The 17684-nt window shown below is 35.6% G+C and overlaps 1 protein-coding gene and 1 pseudogene across 1 annotated transcript in view; one reads left to right on the top strand and one right to left on the bottom strand.

Annotated features, from left to right (window-relative positions):
- The window catches only part of ENOX1 (ecto-NOX disulfide-thiol exchanger 1), a 223128-nt gene that overhangs the window by 28734 nt on the left and 176710 nt on the right, over positions 1-17684 (top strand). The gene's annotated exons all lie outside the window — the stretch shown is intronic.
- LOC107531383 (cytochrome c pseudogene) lies at positions 1130-1548 on the bottom strand (annotated as a pseudogene).

Here is a 17684-nt window from a genome sequence, read left to right as displayed (position 1 = left end):
CCTCATGCCGCTTCTCGAACTCTGAACAGGCAAACCCAATTTATTATTATGCTTTGCTTTCAGACATTGCTATTTTCATAATCATTCTTATTTGTTCTTTTTACTTTCTCCTAATAGCCTTTTCTTGTTCAGTTTTCTGACTTACTCCAGTAAGCAAGATTAGTTTCTCCTCTAACAAAATATCATGAGCATTCTCACAGAGTGGGTTGAATTTCTTCTCTATTTAGATCATGTCTCTTAAGTGACACAATCCACTTAAATGTTGCTGCCTCCACCGTTTATACCGACTCGGTCTCTAATGTTAGCATTTTCCAACGCTGGGTTCTTTTGGTTTTTGTTTTGATCTGTGATTTTGTTTTTATTATCTTAAGCCCTACGATCACATAATTTACAATTTGTTGTTGATGATCTCTTCTCTACTTTAATCCTTCTAGCGAGCTGGCAAAAGCACCATTATCAATCACACACACATATAGTAATTCTACAGTTGTTTTTGAACAGTTCTATAGCTGTTCAACACAATATTGAATTATAACTTAGTCTGATTTTAAAAATTTACAAAGTTTGCTACTATATCTTGTCACACTGAATTTTAAAAGCATCTGACCTTATAAGATTATCTATAAAATATAAGAAGTGTTAAATATTCTTTATTTGATATTCTACGTAAACCACACTAAAATGCCTTTCATTCAGGAAAAGGCAACAGTTTAGATACAAGGAATTTTAATTAAATTGGTATAGTTGGGACCACAATGATAAAATGGATACTCTCAGTTTATCTTCAGCCCTTGCCTTGTAACAGACCATCGAGCACAACTTGAAACACAAGCGAGTCTTGCTGGCCTAAGAGACAGTGAAGGGATTTCCTCAGTATTTAAACATATTAATACAACCAGTTCTATAAATCTCAATGTAAAACCAGTCTCCTCCAGGTTTTGAGATGGCACTCACTATCTCTATGAAAAGCTGAACATTACGAATCAAGTCCAATCGTATCTTTAGAAGGAGAGACCAGTGATAGCACTTGCTGAACTGAAATTACCATCAAAGTTAAAAAAGCTGACAGTATTCATTTAACCACAAGCCAATCTTATTTAAATCAGGACTGCCCAAAAGAAATGCTCTATCAGCCATTCATGACCTGAATTCTGGTGTATGAGAGCAATTTAAACATGGTGCACATAAAAAAAGGCATGAGACATTTGTAATAAATAAGGCAGTGGCCAACGGTTACTCTTATTAGATTTTTTGGGATAGCTATCAAGCCTGCCCATTCTGCACTCTTCTTAATGCCAGGGGAGATCATTTTTATTCCAGGGATGTACTTCTTGGGCTTCTCCAAATACTCCATCAGTGTAACCTCTTCCCAGGTAATGCCTTTGTTCTTGTTGGCATCCATGTGAGAAAATCCAGGGGCTTGACCTCTCTTTCACCCAAATAGACCATGGAGATTTGGCCCAGTCTGTGCTTGCCTCCCTTTTCCACAGTATGGCCCTGGACACACTTCTGAACAAAAATCTTCTTGCCCTTCTCAACATCACCCATTTTTAAATCATTCTTTCGTTGCATGACACACGGAGGCTCCCACTCGCAAACCGGATATCCCACTTTCCCAACTCTGTTGTATTCAGAATATGCCTGTTCATGTCATTCATGTGTCTTTTATTAGTAATCTCTGGTTTCATTGATGTGTTGAGCTTCTCCAGCTCGGAAAAGCTCCCACCCACCTACAGCTGACTCTGCTTCCCCAGCTTAAAGAGCTTCCAAACCATAAATGATCATTTTTACCTCCTCTAACGTGATTTCTCAGACACTGATTCTCTGGTATGAATCCTTATCAAATGCTCAAAATCACTTGTATATATGCATGTGTGTGTCTGTATAAGTGTGTACATGTTTATGCATATTATATATAGTATATATGTTTATAAACATGCATGCATGTTAATATAGCCCCATATACAAATAGGTGTATATACATAAGAATATGTGTGTACATCTCTATATCCTCTAGCAAGTAGAAGAGTTAAAAGTATTTACAGAATTTTCAATCTTTCTTTTTAGAGTCAGAGCACTTTTGAATGACCATTCAAGCAGAAAGTCAATAGGCATAAAAGACAGTGATTATCCAGTTAACTAGTGAGGATGAGGACCCTCTTGGGAGCACTTTTAAAACCATGATCTCATCTCCTCACTGTTCCCCTTTCCAACCAGGCTCCCTCCACACTGGCCTCCTTATAGTTTGGGAACTTGTGAAACTTGTTCTTGCCCTCAGGCTAAGCTTGTTCTTGCCCTTGTTCTTCCCTGAGCCTGGCTCCTTGTTATTAGGAGGTCAAATCAAATGTCTGGTTTCCAGAGAAACCTTCCCTGACCACCCAATGGCTTCCTCCTTCCACTCCCACCCCCAGGTTATATCCCTACAACTATCTGAAATTAACTCCTTTCTTTACTGTTTCTTTATGTTTCATCAATCCCCACTAGGATGCAAGCTTCAGGAAAGTAGGGAGCAAGCCTGTCTTGTTCAAAGTTGTCTCTATAGTTCTCAACGCCTGGAACATGGAAGGCATTTATTAATATTTGCTGGGAAAAAAGTATATCAATGTAGCATTGGCCTTAGAGGAGTCTAAAACTTTCATATGATTTTCTTCTCCTACTTCTAAATTCACTGGGGTTTATTTTTTTTAATTTATCTTTATTGTCGAAAGTATTACAGATGTCCCCTTTTTTCCCACATTGATCCCCTCACCCCACATTCATCCCACCCCCAGGCCTTCCGCATACCAATATCTGTGTCCATGGGTTATGCTTATAAACATATAAATTCTTTGATTAATCTGTCCCCACCCACTCACCCACCCCTGCCTTCCCTCTGAGATTCCTCAGTCTGTTCCATGCTTCTATGTCTCTGGATCTATTTTGTTCAAAAGTTTATTTTATTACATTACACATATGAGTGAGATCATGTGGTACTTGTCTTTCTCTGTCTGGCTTATTTCCCTTAGCATAATACTCCCTAGTTCCATCCATGCTGTTCCAAAGGGTAAGAGATCCTTCTTTACAGCTGCATAGTATTCCATGGCGTAAATGTCCCACAGCTTTTTATCCACTCATCTACTGATGGGCACTTGGGCTGTTTCCAGATCTTAGCTATTGTAAATTGTGCTGCTCTGAACAGAGGGGTCCCTAAGTTCTTTCTGATTGGTGTTTCGGGTTTCTTAGGATATATTCCTAGAAGTGTGATCACTGGGGTCAAATGGCAGTCCCATATTTAATTTTTTGAGGAAATTCCATACTGTTTTCCACAGTGGCTGCACCAGTCTGCATTCCCACCAGCAGTGTACTAAAATTCCCTTTTCTCTACACCCTCGCCAGCACTTGTCATTTGTTGATTAGTTGATTGTAGCCATTCTGACAGGTGTGAAGTGATACCTCATTGTGGTTTTAATTTGCATCTCTGTGATGATTAGTGACTTTGAGCATTTTTTCATGTCTCTTGGCCATCCGTATGTCTTATTCCGGAGAAGTGTCTATTCAGGTCCTTTTCCCATTTTTTAATTGGATTGTTTGTCTTCCTTTTGTTAAGTTGTTTGAGTTCCTTATATATTTGGGATATTAACCCTTTATCAGATGTGTGATTGGCAAATATATTCTCCCGTACAGTGGGCTCCCTTTTCATTTTGTCGATGGTTTCTTTTGCTGTGCAGAAGCTTTTTATTTTGTTGTAGTCCCATTTGTTTATTTTCTCCTTCGTTTCTCTTGCCCTAGGAGATGTATCAGTAAACATATTGCTCCTAGAGATGTCTGAGATTTTACTGCCTAAGTTTTCTTTAAGGATTTTTATGGTTTCACATCCTACATTTAAGTCTTTTATCCATTTTGAATTTATTTTTGTGTATGGTGTAAGTTGGTGGGTCTAGTTTTATTTTCATTTTTTTGCATGTACCTGTCCAAATTTTTCAACACCATTAATTGAAGAGACTGTCTTTACTCCATTGTATGTTCTTGCCTCCTTTGTCAAATATTAATTGAGTGTAATGGTTGGGTTGATTTCTGGGTTCTCTGTTCTGTTCCTTTGATCTATATGCCTGTTCTAGTGCCAGTACCAGGCTGTTTTGATTACAATGGCTTTGTAATACAGCTTGATATCTGGTATTATTACTTTGTTCTTCCTTCTCAATATTGCCGTGGCTATTCGGGGTCTTTTCTGGTTCCATATAAATTTTCGAAGTGTTTGTTCTAGATCTGTGAAATATGCTGTTGGTATTTTAATAGGGATTACACTGAATTTATAGGTTACTTTGGATAGTATGGACATTTTAATGATGTTCATTTTTCCAGTCCATGAACACGGTATATTCTTCCACTTGTTTATATCTTCCTCTTTCACATTTTGCAATGTCCTGTAGATTTCTGTGTACAGGTCTTTTACCTCCTTGGTTAAGTTTATTCCTAAACATCTTAATTTTTTGTTGCAATGTTAAATGGGATTTTTTTTTTAGTTTTTCTTTCCGAGAGTACATTATTGGTGTATAAAAATTCCATTAATTTCTGGGTGTTAATTTTGTATCCTGTTACCTTGCCGAATTTGTTTATTAAATCTCATAGTTTTTTGGTGGAGTCTTTAGGATTTTCTATGTACAATATCATGTCATCTGCAAATAATGACAGTTTTACTTCCTCCTTTATTTAGATGCCTTTTATGTTTTCTTCTTGTACCCCAGCTTTTTTTTTCATTTCCATTTGCATGGAAATTTTTTTCAGTCACTTCACTCTCATCTTGTGTGAGTCTTTTATTTTGAGGTGGGTCTCTTGTAGACAGTATATATTTGGGTCATGTTTTCTTAACCATTGAGCCACCCTATGTCTTTCTATTGGAGCATTTAATCCATTTACATTTAAGGTTATCATTGATAGACACTTATCTATTGCCACTTTATTTATTTATGCCTATGTTTCACTCTCTATTTCTACTTCTAATTGCAGCAGACCCTTTAATATTTCCCAAAATACTGCTTTGGTGGTGATAAACTTCTTTTCCTCTTTTTGTCTGGGAAGATCTTTATTTCACCATCTATCTTGAATGATAGTCTTGCTGGATAGAGTAGTCTTGTTTCCAGATCCTTATTTTGCATTTCCTTGAACTTGTCATGCCATTCTCTTCTGGCTTATAGAGTTCCTGACGAGAAGTCAACTGACAGCCTTATGGGAGCTCCTTTGTAGGTAACAGATTGCTTTTCTTTTGCTGCCTTTAAGCTTCTCTCTTTGTCTTGAATTCTTGGCATTTTAATTATGATGTGTCGGGGCATGGGCCTCTTTGGATTCTTCTTGCTTGGGACTCTCTGTGCCTCTTGAACTTGTGTGACTTTTTCCTTCACCAAGTTAGGGAAGTTTTCTGCCATTATTTCTTCAAACAGGTTCTCTAGCACTTGCTTGCTTTCGATCTCTTTTGGTACTCCTATGATATGAATATTGTTACATTTCATGATGTCCCACAGCTCCCTTAAACTGTCCTGTTTTGCAATTGTTCTTTCTTTTTGGTTCTCTGAATGAGTCATTTTTTTTTCTACCCTGTCCTCTAATTTGCTGATCTGATCCTCAGCTTCTTCTAATCTGCTATTTATTCCTTCAACGTATTCTTTATTTCAGCCATGTCATTCTTAATTTCCTTCTGTATCTGATAGATTGCTTTTCTCTGTTTCATTTAGCTCTTTTCTGGAGACTTCTCTTTTTCTTTCATTTGGGGCTTGGTTTTTGTCTCCCCATTTTGGCTGACTGTTTGGGTTTGTTTCTATGTATTAGGTAGATCTAGGACTCTCAGTCTTTTTGGAGGGTGCCTGGTGCAGGCCAATGTCAGATACAGTTTGTGACTGGCCCTGAGTACCCTTTTTGGAGCTATCAACAACCCTCAGCTTGAGGTCTCCTCTGTTGTGGCTGGGTGCGGTTGGACAAGGCCAAGATGCACACCAAAGTCTGCTTTTCCAAGCCCTGGGTCTAGAAGCAGATCAGGCATAGACTCAAAGCACTCTGAGTTCTGCCTCTGTCTGCTGATTAATCTGATTTTCTTAATGAGCCTCAGGCTGTAGAAACTCCACCGGGTAGGGGGAGAGATTTTCTAGCAGGGTGCCGCAATTGCTTCCCCCACCAGGCAAAAGCAGCAAAATATCTACCTGAGAAAGGTGTCCTCTGCAGTGTGGGGGAATGACTCAGCACAGGAATCCAGATGGGTGCCTTATAAACTCTATCTCAAGAGCCCACAACCCTAGATTCTCCTCACACAGCTCTAGTCCACTCTTCCCTCCCTCTGCTGGAGCCCAAGGTGAGAGGCTGCACACGAAACTTTGTGTGTTGGCTCTTTACGAGGGTGCCTGCAGTTCCAAATTGCTCTCCCTGGCAGACAGATACCCAGTTGCTTTTCACAGCCAGATGTTATGTGGGCACCTTTCTCAATTCTAGTGCTCTTGGCTGGGAAGCCCAGCCTGGGGTTAGGCCCCAGAGTTCTCAGTGGGAACCCCCCAGAGCTGAGATATCCCTCTGGACCTTCTGCTGCTGCCTGTGAGAGCCCAGTCAGCCTTCTCCCTCATTTCTGCACTTCCTACCAGTTTCTATGCTGTCTCCGCTCTTCCTCCTTGATTATGAGAGTTCTCTCCAGGTTGTTTTCAGTTGCAGTTGATTATTCAGGATGGTTTTCCTATATTTTAGTTGTAATTCCAGTTTTGTTCTGGGTGAGTGTCAGTATAGCTTCCACTCAATCCACCACCATCTTTAATCTCCAATCCCTGGGGTTTATTTTTTACCATTCCATTTTTCAAAAGGTGTTTCACAAGATTTTCTTATACTTAATGTTACCATGACAAGTTTTGATATTTGAACTCTAATTTCTGGTAGAAATTTGAAAACTTTTGATCAAAGGCTACTGCAAAGCTTAAGTGAAAATATGTTAAAATCAGTTCTAAACATTTTAAAAGAATACCTGAGGAGAATTTCTACTTACTAAAATAAGCAAAATTTCAAAGTTAGTATCCTAAAAGGAAATGTCACTAAGACATTATTTTTGTACCATTTAATGCCTAAAAGTAATTTTACTTATAAATCCTTTTTAAAAATTTTATGTTTTGTTATAGTTTATATTCAGTATTATTTTGTATTAATTTCAGGTGTACAGCATAGTGGTTAGACAGTCATATCATTTACAAAGTGATCCCCTGATATTTTTAGTACCCACCTGGCACCATATAGTTATTATCTTACTGAATATGTTTCCTATGCTGTACTTTACATCCCCATGACTATTTTATAATTACCTGTCTGTTCTTCCTAATACCTTTACCTTTTTAACCCAGTCTCTCAAATCCCCTCCCCTCTGGCAACCATCAGTCTATTCTATCTCTGAGCCTGTTTCTCTTTTGTTTGTTTATGTTGTTATTTAGATTCCATATATAAGTGAAATTATATGGAATATTTCTTTCTCTGACAAGCTTATTTCACATAGCATAATACCCTCTAGTTCTATTCATGCTGTTGCAAATTGTAAGATTTCCTTCTTTTTTATGACCTTAGTAGTACGCCATTGTGTAAATGTACCACAGCCTTTCAGTCCACTCATCTACTGATGGGCACTGGGGTTGCTTCCAAATCTTGGCTATTGTAAAGAACGCTGCAGTGAACATACAGGTGCATATTTCTTTTCAAATTAGTGTTTTGGGTTTCTTCAGATATATTCCCAGAAGTGGAATTGCTGGGTCATAAGGCAATTTCATTTTTAATTTTTTGAGGGATCTCCACACTGTTTTCCAGAGTGGTTTCACCAATCTGTACTCCCACCAACCGTGCACTAGGGTTCATTTTCTCCACATCTTTGTCAACATTTGTTTGTTGATTTATTGATGATAGCCCTCAGACAGGTGTGAGATGATGATCTAATTGTGGTTTTCATTTCTATTTCTCTGATGATTAGTGATGTTGAGCAACTTTTCATATGTCTTTTGGCCATCTGTATGTCTTCCTTGGAAAAGTGTGTATTCAATTCTTCTGCCCACTTTTTAATTGGGTTGTTTCTTTTTCTGGTGTTAGGTTGTCTGAGTTCTTTATAAATTTTGGGTATTAGCTCCTTATCAGATGCCTCGTTGGAGAATATGTTCTATTTAATAGGTTGTTTTTTCATTCTGTTGATGGTTTCTTTGCTATGCAAAAATTTTTTAAGTTAATGTAGTCTCATTTGCTTATTTTTCTTTTGTTTCCCTTGCCTGAGGAGATATACAGTGTGTTCCTCCAAAAAATGTATACATGTTTTAACAGCTGATAGCTCAATTGATGTTTGTTTTCAGATTTAAGCCATTGGAATTAATAATTATTCAAAATGTGTATACATTTTGGGGGGACACCCTGTATATATTAAAAAAGATTGCAATGAGAAATGTCCAAGATTTTATTGCCTTTGTATATTTCTAGTAGTTTTATGGTTTTGAGTCTTACATTTAAGCCTTTAATCCATTTTGAGTTTTTTTTTTTGTATATGTGTAAGTAGGTGATCTAGTTTCATTTTTTTTGGCATATATCTGTCCATTTTTCCAAACACCATTTATTGAATAGACTATATTTACCCCATTGTATGTTCTTGCATTTTTTGTCAAATATTAATTGACCATATAGGCATGGGTTTTTTTCTGGACTTTCTATTCTGTTCCATTTATTTATATGTTTGTTTTTATACCCGTACCATGCTGTTTTTATTACTGTGGCTTTGATTCCTCCAACTTTGTTTTTTCTTAAGATTGCTGTGGCTAATCAATGTCTTTTGTGGTTCCATATAAATTTGTGGATGATTTATAAGAGGTTGTGAAATACATCATTGGTATTTTGATAGGAATTGCATTGAATTTATGGATTGCTTTGGGTAGTATGGACATTTTAACAATGTTAATTCTTCCTATCCATTAGACAGTATATGCTTCTATTTATTTGTATCTTCTTCAATTTCTTTCTTCAGTGTCTTATAATTTTCTGAATATGGGTCTCTTACCCTCCTTGGTTAAATTTACTCATGGACTTTTTAAAAATTCAGTTATATATGGGATTGTTTTCTTAGTTTTCCTTTCTAATACTTAATTATTGGTGTATTAAAGTGCAATCGATTTCTGTGTTTTTTTTTTGTATCCTGCTACTTTACTGAATTTATTTTTCAGTTCTAGTAGTTTTTGGTGGAATCTTTAGAGTTCTCTATATACAGTATTGTGTCCTCTGCAAACAGTGACAGTTTTACTTCTTCCTTTCCGATCCGGATGCCTTATATTTCTTCTTCTTGTCTGAATGCTGTGGGTAGGACTTCCAGTACTATGTTGAATTAAGAGTGGTCAAAGCAGACACCCCTGTCTTGTTCCTGATCTAAAGGAAGATGCTTTTAATTTTTCCCCATTGAGTATTATGTTAGCTGTGGGTTCATCATATATTGACTTTATTCTATTGAGATATTTTCTCTCTATTCCCACTTTGCTGAGAGTTTTTATCATAAATGGGTGCTGGATTTTATCAAAAGCTTTTTCTGCATTCATTGATATGATAATATCATTTTTATCCTTTATTTTGATTATGTGGTATATCACCTTAATTGATTTGCAGATATTGTAACAACCTTGCATTCAGGAATAAATTTCATTTGATCATGGTGTATGATCTCTTTAATGTATTGCTGGACTCTGTTTACTAATATTTTGTTTAGGATTTTTGCATCTATGTTCATGAGTGCTATTAGCCTATGATTTTTTTTTTTTTTTTTTTTTTTTTTTTGGTAGTGTTTTTTTCTGGTTTTGGCATTAGGACAATGCTGGCTTTGTAAGATGAGCTTGGAAGTTTTCCCTCCTCTTGAATTTTTTGCAATAGTTTGAGAAGTATAAGTATTAATTCTTTGAATGTTCAGTAAAATTTACCTGTGAAGTCATTTGATCCAGGACTTTTACTTTTTGGAAGTTTTTTTTATAACTATTTCAATTTCATTGGTTGTAATTGGTCTACTCTTGATTCAATTTGGGGAGATTGTATGTTTCTAGGAATTTATCTATTTTTCCCAGATTGTCCAATTTGTTGGCATATAGTTGTTTGTAATAATTTCTTACAATCCTTTGTAGTTTTTTGTTGTCAGTTGTTACTTTTCCTCTTTCATTTCTGATTTTATTTATTTGAGTCCTCTCTCTTTTTTTCTTGATGAGTCCCAGTAAAGATTTGTCAATCTTGTTTATCTTTTCAAAGAACCAACTTTTGGTTTCACTTATCTTTTGTATTGTTTTATTAGACTCTATTTTTCATTTATTTCTGCTCTGATTTTTATTTCCTTCCTTCTGCTCACTCTGGGCTCTGTTTGTTGTTTTTTCCAGTTCCTTTAAATGTAAGATTAGATTGTTTATATGAGATTTATCTTCTTTCTCGAAGCAAACCTCTAATGCTATGAATTTCCCTCTTAGGACTGCTTTTTCTGTGTCCCATAGATTTTGGGTTGTTGTATTTTCTTTTTGTCTCAAAGTATCTTTTGATTTCTTTTTTGATCTCATTGTTAACCCATTCATTGTTTATAACATGTTATTTAGTATTCATATTGTCGATATGTTTTTCAGTATTTTTTTGTGATTGATTTCTAGTTTCATGCCATTATGGTCAGAGAAGATTGCTTGATATTATTTCAGTCTTCTTAAATTTATTAAGATTTGTTTTGTGTCCTATTTTGTGGTCTGTCCTAGAAAATGTTTCATGCGTACGTGAGAAGAATATATATTCTGCTGCTTTGGGGTAAATGCTCTGAAGATATCAACTAAATCCATCAAATCCAGTGTGTCATTTAAGGCTGCTGTTCCCTTGTTGATTTTCTGTCTGGAAGAAATGTCCATTGATATCAATAGGGTGTTAGAATCCCTTACTAAGACTGTATTACTGTAGATCTCTCCCTTTATGTCCATCAAGATTCACTTTACATATTTAGGTACTCCTATGTTGGGTGCATAAATGTTTACAAAGGTTATATCCTCTGTTGGATTTCTCTGTTTATCATTATGTGATGTTCTTTTTTGTCTCTTATTATAGCTTTTGTTTTAATGTCTATTTTGTCTCATATAAGTATTGCTACCCCAGCTTTTTTTTCCATTTTAATTTGCATGATATATCTTTTTCCATTCCTTTATATTCAGTCTGTGTGTATCTTTTGTTCTGAGGTGGGTGTGTTTTCTTATCTATTCCACTATCTTATGTCTTTTGATATGTTTACATTTAAGGTTATTATTGATAACTACGTATTTATTGCCATTTTAATCTTTATAACTATGTTCCTCTTTTTTTCTGTTTACTCTTCTTAAAGAAGACCCTTTAACATTTCTTGTAATACCAGTTTGGTGGTAATGAGCTCCTTTTGCCTTTTATGGGGGGTGGTGTCTGGGAAGCTCTTTATTTCACCTTCAATTTTAAATTATAGCCTTTTTGGGTAGAGTCATCTTGGTTGTAGGTCTTTGTTTTTCATCACTTTAAATATTTCACTTCAGTCCCTTCTGGCCTAGAGTGTTTCTGTAGAGAAATCAGTTGGCAGTCCTATGGGAGCTCTCTTGTAGGTAACTGTCTTTCTCTTGCTGCTCTTAAGATTTCTCTTTGTCTTTAACCTTTGCAGTTTTAATTATGATGTGTCTTGGTGTTGGCCTCTTTGAGTTCATCTTGATTGGGACTTTCCTTGCTTCTTGGACAGGTGTGTCTTACTTCTTCATCAAGTTAGGGAAGTTTTCAGCCATTATTTCTTCAAATAGGTTCTTGAATTCTTGTTCTCTCTCTTTCTTCTGGTACCCCTATGATATGGATGTTGTTGTGGTTCATGTTGTTCCAAAGGTCCCTTAAGTTTTCTTCATTTTCTTAAATTATATTTTTATTTTGCTTCTCTGTTGGGTGTTTTCTGCAACTTGTCTCAGAATTACTGATTTGATTCTCTGCTTCATCTAACCTACTGTTTATTCCTTCTAGTGTACTTTTTATTTCAGATATTACATTCTTCATTTCTGCCTTGTTATTTCTTATGGTTTCTGTGTTTTTGCTTTTGCATGCTTGCTGTTTCCTTGTTGATTTTCTGTCTGAAAGAAATAGCCATTGATGTAAATCAAGTGTTAAAATCCCCTACTAGGACTATATTACTGTATATCTCTCCCTTTTTGCCCATCAAGATTTAGGGCATAGAGGGGATTAATGGTGATGGAAATAAGTAAATAAATAAATAAATAAATAAATAAATAAATAAATAAATAAAATATGTATGTACACATGCATGCACATGAATGTGTATGTCTGTATTAAAAATACTTTGCTTCATATATTTAGGGGCTTTTATGTTGGATGCATAAATGTTTATAAGGGTTTATAACCCTTATTATTATAAGGGTTATAAACATTTATGCATCAGGTAGTCTTCAGTTGGTTATTCAGGTTGATTGTTCTATATTTTAGTTGTAATGCTTTTTGGATTTGAGAGGAGATGGGTGTAACTTCCACCTACTTTGCTGCCGTCTTGGATCTATTTTAATTTCTTAACTATGCAAACAAAAAACTAAAAATTTTACATCCAAGTCAATGATGGATGGTTAAAAAATAATATATTAATATTATTCTTTGATGAACATTAATTTTAATCATATTTTCCCCAGTTATAAATTTACTGAGTGGGAAGCAGCTATTAAGCATATCATTAGCTTGGGAAAAATAATAATATAGTAATGTAATTTATGCTCTTTCTATGCCTTTATCATAGAGGGGTTTCCCCTAGCTAAACTGGGCTTCTAAAAATTATTTTATATAAAGTTAAATTTTCCAATAGGCCTACTCATCCACTCTTAAATAATCCTCTTAGGAAAACAACAACAACAACAAGACATTTTATACATCACTAGGATGTCATGATATGGTAGTATACTACATGGAGGGATGTGTAAAGTAAACCCTGTTATACCCATTTCCCATCAAAGATAGAGTTAAAAGAATAAAATGAACTTGGAATGTACAGAGAAAAGTCTTTATAACATGATTTTATTATAAAAAAAATTTGAATACAAAAAGATTTGAAGAAAAAAGTTGTTGTAATATAGCTGCTTAGAAATAACCACCATTTTATAGCTGTATTTCCTTCTAGTACTTTTTCTACAAATGTATAAACAAATGTGTTTAATTCTTAAAATATGGTGTCATTTATAATATATAAGCGTTTTTCTTACCAGTGGGGAAAAAACACAGGTTTCTCATGTCAATAAATATTTTTAGATGCATAATTGTCTTTGCTACACATATTGTTGGTCCATTCCTCAAATCCTTGCTAAAACTGATATTATTGTATTATAAATATTTGCTAGTGAGATGGGTAATAAGTATCTTGCTTTCACTTGAACTTTTTCAAATTTTTCCCAGTTTTATTGAGATATAATTGACATACACTACTGTATATATTTAAGGTGTACAATATAATATTTGATTTACACATATTGTAAAATGATTGCCACAATAAGTTAATAGTCATTATAGATATAAAAAAAAAAAAAAAGAAAAAATATTCCTTGTGATAAAAACTCTTAAGATCTACTTTCTCAACAACTTTCATATTAATCATACAGCAGTGGTAACAATAGTCATCATATTGTACATTACATCCCTAGTACTTATTTATCTTATAACTGTAAGTCTTTGACCACCTTCATCCAATTTCTCCTACCCCTACCCCCACCTCTGGTAACCACAAATCTGGTCTTCTTTTTTATGAATTTGAACCTTTTTAGATTTTAAGTGACTATATTTCTTCTCTCGTAAATTTCCTGTTTATTTTCTATTGAAACATTCTTTTTTTTTTTTTTTTGCATTTATTGCAGTTCTTTGTATATTAAGGATTTTGCCTCTTTATATCTTTGCAAATATTTGTCGTAGTTAGGGTTTGAGTTTAATGTTTTTATAGAGTTGTTACTTAATATAGAAGTTAATCATTATAATTTTCTTTCTAAATCAGTCTTGGAATATTTTGATAGTTGTGGGCTTATTGCTGATATAAGATAAAAATTGCTCCTGCTTATAATTACTTTTTATTTTTGTTAATAAAATAGTTTAACTGTGCATAAAAATGGACTCATTTAAGCCTTAGTCAGAGAACCTTTCCCTTCTATCCAGGAAGCAGGGAAACCGTGACCTAGATTGTGATGCCTCAGGCCTCCCCACCCTTGTGATATCCTGCTGCCACAACTGCCACACATTTCTTTTTCTTTGTGCTGTCTGCATAATATCCTTCCCTGAGGAAGTGAGCACTGAACAGCCTAATTGGAATTACGGTACCAGGTAGGAACCAAGGAAAAAACAGGAAAAATTAATTATCATCTGAAGTATATTCTCCTGACACACAGAGATGATCCAACAATGATTGTTATCTCTGTGTTCTGGGATGCCAAGGAAATTATGTTTCACCAAGTAATACTTAAGACTGTCCTTCTTTAAATGATTTCAAAAAACTGTGCACTGTTGGAAACTGCCTCCTGACGGATTTGTTTTCTTCCTGAATGCTTTTGCTCAGAACACACCACCACTTTGTGGATTGAAAAGCTGCATGGAATAGTGGGAAAACCATGGGCTAAGAGTCAGACAGTGTTGTACAGAAATGCTCTTACCAACCACTGAGGCAAATTTATTTAACTTCTCTGGACTTCCAGTTTCCTTGTCTGGAAAATGGGAGTTCTCTCTTCTACTTCATGGGCTGCTGTGGAAATTGATAATGTAGTGTATGTGAAACCCTTTACACACTGCAATACATTCAGAAGGTACTCCGTAATTGGTGGTATCAGTATAATTATTATTTGATAGACTGGTCTTCCACGGTTCTTTTTCCCAGAAGAGTTTGCTGCATCATTAGAGGAAGTAGTTCTGTTTCGTATTCCTACTGCGCTTGCCATTAAGGGGCAGATTAGAGGTGCCGCTGCAATCCATTCTCCACAACTGCTGTTGTATCAGGAAAGCTGTGTTAATAATAATAATTGCTTACGTTTATCATGTATGTGCCAGACCTTTTTCTAAGTACCTTATTGTTATTATCTCATCTAATGTTCATCTAATGAAATATGTACTATTATTACCTTATTTTCACAAATAAGCACATCAGTGTACAGAGAGGCCAAGGAGTCTGTTCTGAGTCCCACTGCTAGTGAGTGGTGCAGCCTGGATGTGAACACCGGCCATGGGGCTTGCCCGCCCATCAATCTCACACATTTTGCTCTGATGCCTCCCTGGAATGCCTGCCTTCATATTCTGGGACATTTAACTCATAAAAGTGTGAAAACGTGTGCTGGAAGGAGAGAAAAAGGATGCTCAGAGCTGAGAGTCATTTATCTGCAAGGTGGGGTCCAGAAGGGGCAAAGCCACTGCCAGGCAAAATCCATACATTCTGCTTTACAACAAACTGGCTTTGTGTTTCTTTCAATAAAGAATCTCCACAGGGCCAGGAGAATTCCTGTTGATGGTAATGGTGTCATTTCTTGTTTAACCAAGAACACTTTTTGTAATCGCAGCCCTATAACCATCAGCAGCAGGAGACTGAGGGAAGGCTTTGTTAATACTACCATAGGATCTGTTGCCTTTGAGTAAATAAATACACTTTATTTATTAAGCATGTAGAATTTATTTAAAATACTAATTTTAAGGGAAGCAATAGAAGGATGTATGGATTTCCCATGGAATGCAAACCTAAAATAATAATATTGCAATATTAGCAGTATCTAAAACCAGCTTTGTCTTAATATTCATTTTAGCACTCGGGATAATGACGTTTCTCTCCTCAATTCTATTTTAATCTGAAATACAAACAGCTTAAGCTTTACTTGCCTTGAATCATTATTACAGTGAGGTTGGGCCATCTGTGTTTTACTTATTCTGCTCATAGCTCCAAAGAGAAGTCTTGAAATTTAACAAGTTGGGAGAAGAATTTCTATAGCACAGATTCAGATACACAGTGACATCTAAAGCTTTGCAAGTTTTTATGTTACTTGGGAGCCTTTTTCTTTCTTGGATTGAGTTGAGAGTGTGAATTAATCTCACCCTACCAAATCATCTACAATTTTCAAAACTTTTGGGTCCTGGAACCATATTTCATGCCAAATTTTGCTCAGTTTATCTCTAATCCCCAGTGCTCTTCTTGTTGACTTCTGAGATTGTAGAATTGGTATAATGGTGGGCTGTATTTGTTTAAAATGGGCTATATTAAGTATCTCTTGCTGAGAGACTTAGAAGGTTTATATACGTACACCTAAAGTTTTTATGTTGATATCAGGGAGGACAGCATGTAATACATTTCTATAACTTGGGCTGGATTCAACTTGGTTCACTGTGGCAGTGCTTGCATTTTTACAGGTAACCTAAAGAGTCTGTTTTATATTTTAGCTTTAATGAAGTATAATTGATATAAAATAAACTGTACATATTTAAATTGTATAATTTGATAGGTTTGACATATGTATACACGTAGAAAATCATCATCACAATCAAAATAATTAACGTATCTGTCATACCAAAAATGTCTTTGGTGCCTTTATCATCTCTCCCACATACTCAGACCAACCACCCCTATTCCCAGGCAACTGTGGCTCTTCCATCTCTATAAATTATTTCACATTTCCAGAATTTCATACGAATGACAGTATACAGAATGGACTCAATTTCTGGCTTCTTTCTCTCAGTACAATTATTCTGAAAGTCATCTGTGCTGTCACATGTATTGATGGCTGAACAGAAGTTGTAAGAGTAGATATCCCCACCTTATTCCTAACATTAGAAGGAAAATAGAATTAAATATGAGGATGGCTATAAATTTTAAGTACATAACCTTTATTAGTTTGAGGAAGTTTCCTTCAGATTTTAGTTTGCTAAAAGAATAGATATTAGAATTTTTCAAATGCTTTTTCTGCATTTATGGGGATGATCATGGCATCTTCCTTCCTTCCTTCCTTCCTTCCTTCCTTCCTTCCTTCCTTCCTTCCTTCCTTCCTTCCTTCCTTCCTTCCTTCCTTCCTTCCTTCCTTCCTTCCTTCCTTCCTTTTTTCCTTCTTCCTTCCTCCCTTCCTTCCTTCCTTCTTTTCTTTCTCCTTTCGTTCTTTTTAAATTTACCTTTATTGTTGGCAGTATTACAAGTATCCCATTTTTTTCCCCCATTGACCCCCTCTACCTCGCTCCCATACCCTCCCTAGGCCTTCACCCCATTATTGTATGTGTCCATGAGTTATGCATATATGCATATAACTTCTTGGGTTAATTTCTTCCCACCCTCTCCCCCCTTCTCTCTTCCCTCTGAGATATAACAGTCTGTTGCATGCTTCAATGTCTCTGAGTCTATTTAGTCTGTCTGATTCTTTTGTTCATTAGCTTCTTCTTAAAGAAGACCCTTCAACATTTCATGTAGTACTAGTCTAGTGGTGGTGAACTTCTTTAACTTTTCCTTATCTGAGAAGTTCTTTATCTGACCTTGCGTTCTAAATAATAGCTTTGCTGGGTAGAGCAATCTTGGTTGTAGGTTCTTGCTTTCCATCACTTTGAATATTTCTTGCCACTCCTTCTGGCCTGCAAAGTTTCTGTTGAGAAATCAGCTGACAGTAGTATGGATGCTCCTTTGTAAGTAACTAACTGCTTTTCTCTTGCTGCTTTTAAGATTCTCT

Source organism: Miniopterus natalensis, chromosome 2, assembly GCF_054644295.1.
Source record: "Miniopterus natalensis isolate mMinNat1 chromosome 2, mMinNat1.hap1, whole genome shotgun sequence".
Classification (NCBI taxonomy): domain Eukaryota; kingdom Metazoa; phylum Chordata; class Mammalia; order Chiroptera; family Miniopteridae; genus Miniopterus; species Miniopterus natalensis.
This window is presented reverse-complemented; position numbering and strand designations above follow the sequence as displayed.